The sequence below is a fragment of the Vigna unguiculata genome, chromosome 11 (genome assembly GCF_004118075.2).
Source record: "Vigna unguiculata cultivar IT97K-499-35 chromosome 11, ASM411807v1, whole genome shotgun sequence".
Lineage (NCBI taxonomy): Eukaryota > Viridiplantae > Streptophyta > Magnoliopsida > Fabales > Fabaceae > Vigna > Vigna unguiculata.
In genome coordinates this window covers 28744854-28754472 of record NC_040289.1, presented here as the reverse complement: position 1 = coordinate 28754472, position 9619 = coordinate 28744854, and the positions used below count along the sequence as shown (strand labels likewise).

General features: G+C 35.0%; 1 long non-coding RNA gene across 1 annotated transcript; it reads right to left on the bottom strand.

Moving 5' to 3' along the window:
• Positions 1-320: 320 nt before the first annotated feature.
• LOC114170640 lies at positions 321-1534 on the bottom strand. The gene is made up of 3 exons (XR_003601110.1): positions 1429-1534; positions 1208-1318; positions 321-1122 (listed from the first exon to the last, which is right to left on the bottom strand). It is a non-coding gene; the product is annotated as an uncharacterized LOC114170640 (long non-coding RNA).
• Positions 1535-9619: the final 8085 nt, after the last annotated feature.

Genomic DNA, 9619 nt, shown 5'->3' with positions numbered 1-9619 from the left:
GCTCAAGCGATGTTCCAACAAAAGATCCCTTCAAACTATCAACTTGTTTGGTCAACACATAGAAGTTCAAAGAAAACAAGTTGTTGGACATAACAAGAAAACATAGAAATCAGATTGGCACGAACAATTTATTGTCATTTGTAATGATTCACCTTTGAAATTATCCAAATCCAACAAATTCAAAACGTGACTTTGGTGTAGGACTCCAACCTTCAAACTTTTAATTGCACTACTTAGTGTCTTGTTCCAAGCTCATTCTCTTATAGCTTTGCGTAAAATAAAAAACACATTCCTATTTGTATTTCCAGATCCCTATTTGTAATCAATATCATATGTTAGTCAAAATATTAAATACGCTCACTGTTCAAATAATAAGTTCAATGTGCTTAAAGCAATTACAGGAAATATCCCTCTATAACCTTCCAACTTTACATCATATTGATTTAAGGCACAACATTGGGTACAAACCCAGTTCCGGATATAAAAGTCTAAACTTTAAATATTTATTAGTCACTAGAAAAGTGATACTACATCGATTATTTGGTCCCTATTATTACATCGATTTTTTCACTGATGTTATATTAGACGATGTAAAAAATATGTGATATATTACATCAATTCTACAAACCGATATATAGCTTTAACATATAACTTCGTTTAAACTCGAACTGTTGTAATATTGAAAAAAAATAAGTTATCAAAAGGTGGGGAGATATTACATCGGTTAGTGTATGAACCGATGTAATATCTCTTGGCAGTGTGCAAAACGTGTATATTACTTATTGGTTTGTGTATGTAACGACCAATGTAATAGGATGTGGTTTATTTTTAAATATTGGTTTGGGTTAGACCTATCAAATAACCTACAAAAGACTAATACATTCCAGATTCTAGACAATAATTGTATTATCCTAACGTACAATAAAGTACTAAAGCCAATCAAAACTATTAGGCTAAATGTTAAGGCTACAAAATACTTAAACATCCAATTAAAAGATTCCTAATGGCTATGAAAACTAATGTTTTCACCTAAAAATTTATCTTGCCCATTCCATGCGAATTTCTTCAGGTTTATCTTTTCCCAATGGTTTGACGCCCTTAAATTCCACGCTGCGTATTACACTAATTTATGAAATTTATGTGATTAATATATGAAGAAGTAAGAGAATTTATTTGTTAATACATAGATTAAATTCAAACTACATACCTTAGGATAAATCCAATCAAGAAGAAGAAAAGAAGAAGAAGAGGAATAGGAACCGTGGTGGGCCCATAACCCACAGATCCTTGGATCGTAACCAAGCTCTGATACCAGTTGCTATTAGGGCGACAACAATTTATATAAGTATTCATCAAATAATAGTGAAATAATATAAAACGAAAACAATACTAAAATAACATGGAAGTCTAGAAGAAATTTACACTTACAATATTATTTCGAGCTTTTATTTCAAATTCAAAAGCCAGTACAGGAAGAGTCTAGAGGAAAATAGAGGTAAAGAAAGATTCAGAGGTAAGTTTTTCGGAAAAATCCAGTCTGCCTCCTTCGTTTTCTTTGAAGGTATTTATAAGAGACGGATTTCAAAATTACATTTCATTCAAGTTTATAGGATTTCAAATTACATTTCATTACAGATTATTCATCATGGAGCATCTTCCTTTTATTGTGTTGAGCATCTTTTCTTCGTGGAGTCTTTTCTTCTTTTCATAATGGAGCATCTTCTTTTTATTTTGTCGGGCAACTTTTTCTAGTGGAGGCATTTCTTCTTTTCTTTTTCTTTAACGTCACCTCAATTTGATTGATCGACGCTAGGAATCTTTGCATCGTGACGAGAAGCTATGGCTTTATCCTCTGTAGTTGCTTTCTGGATATGACATAGTTGTCCAATCCATTTTCTTCCTGTTAATTCCATTATTTTGGGGAATTCATTCAGGTTAATTCAAGATAGATCTATCCCATAACAATCATCCTCATATTTGAAAAAAGAATGATCATCAACTTCTTCTTCTTCTTCAAAGGAATCTAAGGATGATAAAGCTTGCAACAATGAAGCCTTTATATCCGCTTTGGATTTTCCTTTTAATTTTAAACGGAGTCTTGACATCACTTCGCTTTTCTTTTGAGGGGTGGCCAGATTGAGAGATTTATTTTTCCATGTTCTGAATTTTTCTTTCAAATATTGAACTTGAAATTTCTTCCACCAAAAAACATTCATTTTAAGGCATAATGTTTTTGGGAATGGGGCCGGTTTATGCTGATGTAATTCATAAATATGCTTACACTCATTTCAGCACAAAAATTTAAAAGTTTTTCATGGATAGAAATACAAAAATTTAAAATTTACACTCATTATTAAAAGTTTCTTTACTGTACTATACTTCTGCTGAGTATTATTCCATATTCCCGAGTGGTATTTAAGTATTTGTTCCTTGTGTTTTAACTTTTGTTTTAAGATTCCTCCAAACCCTATTTCCGATGCGTCTGTTTCTATTGTCATAAAGGCTTCTAGATTATGGATTCCTAAACAAGGAAGGTTTTGTACTAATTCTTTTATTTTTATTACTGCCCTAGAATGTTCATTTTCCCAAGGCTTAGGGTTCTTTCTTAAACGATTATAAAGGGGGTTTTCCAATTATTCTTATTTCAAGGATAAATTCAAAGACATAATTTAAACATCCTAGAAATCGTTGTAGTTGGTTTTTATCATTTATTTTATTTGGGAACTTACTAGCAAATTCAATACTTATTGCGATAGGGGTTATTTTTCCTTTATAAATTCCGTGACCCAAGAATTTTTTTGTTTGTGCTGAATTCATTTTCTTTTTGGATAAAACTAACCCATTTTGTTTTATTATTCTTTTAAATATATTTAGATGCTTTATATGCTTGTCCCAAGATTCTGAGAAAACTAGTACATCATCTAGATATACCACAATGAATTCATTATAGGGACTTAAAATATTATTCACGATATTTTGAAATTCTGTTGGGGCATTCTTTAATCCCATGGGAATAACATTCCATTCGTAGTGTCCAAAGGGTACTACAAACGCAGTTTTATATTTATCCTGTTCTTTTAATTTTATTTGATAGTATCTTGATTTCATATCAAATTTAGAGAAAATTATTGCCTTATATAATCCCTTTATTAATTCTTGGTTGTCTGGTAATGGGTATCTTATCCATTTTAAAACATTATTTAAGGGTTTGTAATTAATTACCATTCGGAGTTCTCCTCTTTCTCGTTCATTTGCATTATTTACATAAAAAGCAGCACAACTCTAATGTGATTTGCTTTTTATAATTAAACCCTTTTCAATAAATTGATTTATTCCTTTTCGATAGTGTTCGAGGGTTTGTTAATTCATTTGTACAAGTTTTGCTTTTGTTGGGATCATTTTATCATTAAAGTTTTCTTCATACGTTAGGCCTACTTCAAAACTATTTGGGTGCCAAAAAGCCGTTGGTACGTCGGCACATATTTCTTTTTTAAAGTCATTTTCTATTTCTAGTATTTTATTTTTATTTTTTATTATCTCGTTTTCTATTCGTTCAATCTATTTCTTTCTGTATCAACTTTATTTGATCTTTTTTATTTTTTATAATGCTTAGAAAATTTTCTTCTTCCAATTTTTTTATATTTTTTATTTCTTTAAATTTTATAGGTTTAATAAATTCAAATAAATTATTATTTGTTTTTATTCCCACTTCTGATACAATGAATGGATAGATTTTAATTAGGGGTTCCTAAAATTATTTGTTCTGAAATGTCTTTGGTTAGAATAAAATTATTTTTATAACATTTTCCTTTGTTACAAATACTTGCATTAGTTAGTTTATATTCTACCTTAAGATTTGAATTATTAGCGATGAACAATGTTTAGAGAGTTTTTTCATAATATTGCGTAGGAACTAGACTTTCTCTAACACAATTTAAATCGACTCCTGAATCTACTAATTCTTTATATTGTTTATGAAATGTATTTCCTATCTTTAAAGCAATTTATTTTTTGCCAGTTTTCCTGAAATGTTTTTATTTGACTTATTTGTTGTTCAAGATTTTCGTCCTTATCTGATTCTTCACTTTCTCCTATGTCTTTTAACACTTTTAATTCTTTTATCCACCTAATTTCTTCTTTTAAGATTTTTACTTCTTTACAAAAATCATTTAGATTAGCTTTATGAGTTATTTCCGCTTGTTTTAATATTTTTGCAAAATCATAACCTTTAAAAGATCGTGAAGATCCAGGTTTTTTTTCTATTATTTCTTCTGAAGATTCTTTTAAAATTAAATCTTTTATTTTATTAAGCCATTTCAATTTTTCTTCTTCATCACTAATCATTTCTACCATTTCTAAGGCTAATTTTGTTTAAGCTTTTATTACATTTATTTGAAAAATACATTCTGTGCAATCGCAATTTTCACTACCCTCACACATTGGCATGTCATCTTCATCATCCGTATAAAAGATTCCATCTTCCTGACTAGAGTAAGATTCTTCTTCGGAAGAAGTTAATAAAATTTTTTATATTTGTTCTTTAAGTTCTTCACTCGTATTAAGTGCATTTATTTTTTCTTTGACTCGACAATCCTTCTTCATATGTCCTACTTTCCCACATTTAAAACAAATTATTTTACCCTTTTCTTTTGACGGGGTTAATTCTTTTATTTCCCTCCAATTTTTTCTTTTGATTTGTCTATGACTAAAATTTCTTGGGGTCGGTACTCTTTTCTTTCGAATAGCTTTTCTTCTCTCAGAAGAAGGAGGTTGTTGTTTTTCGTAACCGTATTGTGAACAAAATTCACCTAATTCTTTTATTCCTTGTTCTTGATTCTTTTTGATTTTGTTTTCTATTTTCATGTTATTACATAGGGTTACACCTGTATTCTTTACTACAGATATTATTCTTCCATATGTTAGTTCTTTTAAAGCTATATCAGGGTATTCTATTTGCAAATTTTCTTTTACTTTATTTGCGAAGACTAAGGGTAATCCTGCAACAAAACGTTCTTTCCAAAAATCTTCTTTACAATCTTCCCTCGATAATAGCATTGCCATAAAGTTATGAGCATACCATCTAAAATCTCCTAAAGTGGGACACCCCAGGTTATGTAATAACATGGTTGTTCGTTCGTTAAAAAATTTTGGATCTCCCACAAAATTATGTATTATTGCAATTACTAATGTCTCAACCATTACTGGAATTTGTTGGCAATCTTCCGTTTTTACACATGTTGCTATGAAATTTTTATTTTCGTTTGTTAAGTAATTATCCCACCATCCTTTTAATATTCCCGTAAATCTTGCCACTATTAATTTTAAGGTTTGTTCTTTTGAATGTTTTACCCTATACGCCGAAGCGGCCATAGTAATTTCATTTGTTTTTCACATAATTTGATGGTCGGTCATCCCATCAATATTCCATTCGGTAATTCCATTTTCACCAAAAGCTGATGGATGTTCTAATTCCCATTTTTCATGCTGAATATCGGGAAGAGTTGGTCTTCTATAAAAAATTCTAGTTGTAGGTAAAGGACTGGCCTTTTGAGGATTTTTCTATTAGTAGTTCTATTTACTTCTTCTTTTTGTAGAGTGTTTACTTTTGATATATTTAATGCATCCAATTTTTTGTTTATTTCTTCAAGAGCGGCATTACTATCCCTTCCTATTTTTAATTCCTTTAATTCCTTTTCTGAAAATTTGAAGGGTTTAACTAACGATTCTTCTAACCTCTTAGGTTTTCATCAGAATTTATCAAAGTCATCTGATGAAGTAGTTGATTGGTGTATTTTAATTGAGAGTGTATGTTTTGAATATCTTTTATCTGTACTTCCCATTTTTCATTTATCATTTTAAAAGGGGACGCTATTACCTTTTTGCTTTCTATATTTGGAAATTTTATTTCTTCTAAAGGGGGAAAAATGCTATGTATTTCTCCTTTCATCAACAAATTGGCCAGATCCCTTGCGAAGATGAGTTTGGTAAAATACCTCATCAATATAAGCCTCTCGCCCCCAGCTCTTTTGTCTTTAACAAAATAAAGTGTTATATCGTAATATGTATATAAAAGGAATTAAGGTGTATACCATACGAAGGGAATGCTCATGAGTGGTAATAGAACCACCTATGTGTAGGGTCCCACCCTTCTAAAGCTCTATTTCTTTCGGTTATAGCACATTTATGGCGATAATTGGGAGAATTCCAATATTCTAGCAATTGATTCCAAATATTGTCCCTAATCTAATAAGAGTGTTCTCCTGCATTCCTAACATCTCTAAACATCTCATATAGCCTATAAGATTCTCTATTGTGGAATTTTTTCTAATTTGAGCTTTGTTCTTAGGTCTCCACTAAACCTTCATTTGTAAAAATAAATCAAGTATAAATCATCTTGACAACACAATATGCATGGTATTTAAAGTCTAATAGCAGCATACATCTATTTTGCATTAGACTTAAATACATGAGTAAATAATGAAAATAAGTTTCATGATGTTTTACCTTAAATCACTGCCAAAAAGGTTCTTTGTCTTCTGGAGGTATTGCTCCCCATGATGGTCAAGACAAAAGGAATTGTTGCTTAATAGATCTTGTGATGGCCTAAGAAGCAACTTCAGAATGAACAAACATAAATATAAATGCCTAAAAGTCATCAAAAAGAAGCCAAGGCAAATAACAAGTCATCTAATACAAATTATTTTTTAAGATAATTAGATATTACCCTCGATTAAAAGGCTCAATAATCGGTCGATCATGGAGAGTAAGTTCAATATCATCAATAGTTGAATTAAGAGCATCTGATGTATTGGCAATATCAAGAGAGGGATTTAGGGATGAGGAAGGTCTAGAAGCAATGTTAACCACAACAGGGGATGGTCTTATATGGGAAGGTTGTGGTGTGGATGTAGATGGTGGGGGGAAACCATAGTAGGGTCTGGTGTGTGTACCATAGTAGTGTGTGGTGTGGGTACCATAGTCGGGTGTGATGTAGGAATCATAGTAGGGGATGGTAACTGAATGGATGTATTACGTGCTGGTCCTGTAAGGGAAGGTTGTGGTGTGGATGTAGATGGTGTGGTAGCCATAATAGGGTGTGGTATGGGTACCTAGCAGGGGATGGTGCCAAAATGGGTGCACTCAATGGTTTTTGGTTAGGAACCCTTATGATATAGTGTGGTTTCCTTCTTGGTTTTGTTATCTTCTTCCCTTTATCGGAACAAGATGGACATCTAGGTGACATTACAACAATCAAAGGCTATAAAATAACAAAATTCAAAATTAAGTATCAAGTAGATAGTTATTTTAGAGTTTCAAATGAAAAGTGTTATTTCATAGTATCAACCACAAAATAATACTTTTATAAGTGATATATTTAAAGTTTGCCAAAACATAATTGTTCCTGCAGAAGAACAAACAAGAAGTCAGGCACAAGAGTCACCTTACCATGTAGTCCGCTATCTCCTCAGTTGGCCTCTTCCCATTCGATAGATGTCGGCTTGAACCCAAGAGGGGTTACCTGCAGAAGAATCTCCGGAGCTCAAGTAAGTCAAAGCTCTCAGGGAGTCAAATCAGTAATTAATGAATGCGTACCTTTAAATGATGGGGTCCACGTGTATTTATAGAACATTAATGACGTTTGACTATCGTATGGGCTGGGTTTTGTCTTGGGCTCCAGCTTGGGCTCCAACTTGGGCCATGAGTAGGCCTGGTCCTAAAACAGGTCTTAGAGGTCTATTGAAGATAGGGTATTGATGTTGGTTAACTTTCTAGGCAGGTAGTCGGTTTCGACCGGCTACCTGCCTAGATGGCTTGTGCTGGTGGTGTCCGGGTACTAGATGGTAGGTGGTTTTGACGTGTATACTGTTTACTTGGTTGAGTTTAGCTAGGTACGGTACACCAGTCCCCCAGCCTTGTCTGATATGGGTTGTCGGTCAAGGATGATATGTGTTGGTGAACTAGCAAAACCGGCTAGGTGTGATATACCAGTCCCCCAGCCTTTAAGTGTGGTGAACAATGTTAAGGCTTGGAAGTGTCAGAAGGTAGGTGAAAAGGCGTCAGGTGGTCACATCGCTAAAATTTTGGCGCCGTCGTTTTTTATGTGTCATATCCTTCATAATGGTGTCGATTGGTCTGGGGTTTCATTTTGGCGGGAAGAGTTTTAGTCGTTTGGGATCGTGGACTATAAATATGGGTTTGAAAGCAGCTGAGGGTTCACTTGGTTCATTTGCGAGTTTCGAAATCAGAGATCCTGTGCGCATCATATTGTCCGACTAGTTCCCAAATTCTGCCGACATCTTTCCGTAAAAATGAAAACAGGTATGTCTAGTAGCGATAGCTCATCGTTATCTGCGTCTAGTAGTAGTCAGAGTACTGAGTCGGATAGGAGTAGAGATGACCAGCTTCGTGGAGAGGGTATGAGTGCTGGAGTTGGCACAAGCGGGATGCCAATGGAGGTGGTGAGGGAGGTCCGAGAAGATCCTCCTGAAGAGCTGGAGGAAAGTAACTGGCCGGCTAAGGGCGGTTATGCGTGGGTTGCATCCGATGTTCGTGACCAGTCATCATTGTTTAGGTGGTCTCGTCTGCTGAATTCTTGGCTAAACTGTACACCCGTCATATCTAGAGGGGTCAGTGGAGATATTGTTTCATTGGAAAGAGTGAGCGCCATCGACCGGGTATGCCACGGGCAAGAGGTGGCTACCGAGAAGTTCTTTTATATGTACATTTGCCATTTTTCTCAGCTTCATATACGACTACCTTTCGACGACTTTACTATGGGCGTGCTGCGGGCTTTGAATGTGGCGCCTACTCAACTACACCCTAATAGTTGGGCTTACTTACAGGCCTTCCGCATTCTGTGCGAGTCGTTGTACTTGGAGCCTTCACCTTATGCGTTCTTGTATTTCTATGATACCAAACCCCGAAGGGCGGCTACCTGGCTGTCATTGATCAGTCGTCCTAGCATTAGCAGGTTGGATGCATTCTCCCAATCTTTCAAGCACTTCAAGGACGGATACTTCAAGGTTGTGGTGAAGGAGGGAGGCGAGCCGTATTTTTTGAATGCGGATGGGAGTACAAAATTCCCTTTTAGTTGGACCAATAACCCTTCGCGTTACAAGGATATGGGAGTGGAGGAGTTGTCGTCTGGAGACAAGGAGGTGGTTGGGATGTTGTTAAGATTTGTGGATAAGTTGCCCACTAAGGGCTTAGTTAGGGTTTATAATTCGGTGCATCCAATTATAGATATTGAAGGTATCTGTTTATTACTTAAGCTGTGTTAGTGATGCTAAGTTGTTTTGATCCGAGTTGTGATATGTTATTGCAGGGCATATGGCGCAATCTGGTAAGAAGAACTTGGCGCTCTTTCAAGCACTGAGGAAGGAGATGGCCGCCAAGGCCAAGGAGGCTGGGAAAGCTAGTGTTCCCAATCTGCAGGAATCCGTGGTGGAAGTACATGTACATGGCGGCACGAAAAGGAGGGTTGAGCTCCCGCCTCGACCTGGGAAGGGTAAGGATGTAAAGAAAATAAGGGCGGCTATCCTCGGGTTAGGTGATGGGGCGGGATCGGCCAGCGGGGAGAAGTTGCCGGAGGCCGGGCTAATTGAGTTGCTGGAGATAT